Raw genomic sequence first — 2,172 nt, 5'->3', positions numbered from 1 at the left:
CCCCCCGCGATGCCCGTCACCGTAGACCGACGCGCACTGTCGCCCGCGTCCAACAGCAGCAGACAAGACCGGAGCCCCTCCCCCGTTGCGCTTTTGCCAGCGCCGACGAGCCCTTGCTCGGGTCGTCCTGGTCCGGCCGCACCCTCCACGGCCCCGGCGTCCCCCTTCGGCGACTACCCGCTTCGCCACGGCCCCGCCTCGGCGTGGCCTCGCTGACGTCGTGCCGGCGCCCGTCCACGCCCGCTGGCCATCGCCCGGGTGCGCCCGTTAACGGGCGCCCGCCCGTCGCCCGAGACCTACCTGCCCACACGACCCGCTAAGGCCCCTGGCCAATGACACGCGGGGTCCACCCGAAAACGAAAAATAATTAAATGAAAAGATATAATGATTAAAATAGTTAGTTAATTAATTAACCTAATTAATCATGTTAATTAACCTGCTAACTGCTTAATTAGTCTAACTAAAATTGTTAGTTTACTAGTGAGTCAATGACAGGGGGCCCTACCCCCTGTTGTCCAGTCAAACCTTGACTGGTCAACTGGGTCCCCCTTGGCCCACTTGTCATCCCCGGGTACACTTTTGTGTACCCTGTGCTGGGTGCACCTAGCATTTATTCAATTAATTTCGAGTTAATAATAATTTCAGAATATCATTAAAACTTTGAAAAATTATATAAAATAATCCGTAAGTCAGATGAAAATACTTTATACATGAAAGTTGCTCAGAACGACGAGACGAACCCGGATACGCAGCCCGTTCGTCCACCACACACCTCTAACATACCAAACACGCAACTTTCCCCCTCCGGTTCATCTGTCCGAAAACGCGAAACACCGGGAATACTTTCCCGGATGTTTCCCCCCTTCGTCGGTATCACCTATTAGCGCGATTGGGCACACCTAGCATCGTTACCTGTCATGTCGTGCATCGTTATGCATTTGTTTGCATTGTATTCATTGTTTCTTTCCCCTCTTCGCTCCGGTAGACTACGAGACCGACGCTGCTGCTGCCCAGTTTGACTACGGAGTTGACGACCCCTCTCTCTTGCCAGAGCAACCAGGCAAGCCCCCCCCCCTTGATCACCAGATATCGCCTATTCTTCTCTATACTGCTTGCATTAGAGTAATGTAGCATGTTACTGCTTTCTGTTGTACCTATTCTGATGCATAGCCTGTCATTGATGCTACACCTGTTGATACCTTACCTGCAATCCTAAATGCTTAGTATAGGATGCTAGTTTATCATCATTGGCCCTACATTCTTGTCAGTCTGCCTTGCTATACTATCGGGCCGTGATCACCTGGGAGGTGATCACGGGTATATACTATACATACATACATACTATACAGATGGTGACTAAAGTCGGGTCAGCTCGAAGAGTACCCGCGAGTGATTCACGGATTGGGGGCTGAAAGGACCTTTGTCCCGACGGCCCTCTGTGTGGATCTTTGTGGCGGAGCGACAGGGCAGGTTGAGACCACCTAGGAGACAGGTGGGCCTGGCCCTGTTCGGCGTTCGCGGACACTTAACACGCTTAACGAGATCTTGGTATTTGATCTGAGTCTGGCTACGAGCCTATACGCACTAACCATCTACGTGGGAGTAGTTATGGGTATCCCGACGTCGTGGTATCAGCCGAAGCACTTCAGACGTCAGCGACGGAGCGGCGCGCGCCGAATTGGACTGGAACGCCACTAGGCTAGGTCTGCTTTCGGCCGCCCACGCAACGTGCAGGTGTGCTCAGGGCGATGGGCCCAGACCCCTGCGCGCTTAGGTTTAGACCGGCGTGCTGGCCTCTCTATTTTGCCTAGGTGGGGCTGCGACGTGTTGATCTTCCGAGGCCGGGCATGACCCAGGAAAGTGTGTCCGGCCAAATGGGATCGAGCGTGTTGGGCTATGTGGTGCACCCCTGCAGGGAAGTTAATCTATTCGAATAGCCGTGATCTTCGGTAACAGGACGACTTGGAGTTGTACCTTGACCTTATGACAACTAGAACCGGATACTTAATAAAACACACCCTTCCAAGTGCCAGATACAACCCGGTGATCGCTTTTCCGCAGGGCGACGAGGAGAGGATCGCCGGGTAGGAATATGCTACTGGAGATGCTACTTGGAGATGCTACTTAGAGATGCTACTTGGAGGACTTCAATCTACTCTCTTCTACATGCTG

This window comes from Triticum aestivum, chromosome 1A (genome assembly GCF_018294505.1).
Source record: "Triticum aestivum cultivar Chinese Spring chromosome 1A, IWGSC CS RefSeq v2.1, whole genome shotgun sequence".
Lineage (NCBI taxonomy): Eukaryota > Viridiplantae > Streptophyta > Magnoliopsida > Poales > Poaceae > Triticum > Triticum aestivum.
The sequence above is the reverse complement of the archived record's forward strand: the minus strand, read 5'-3'. Positions refer to the sequence as shown.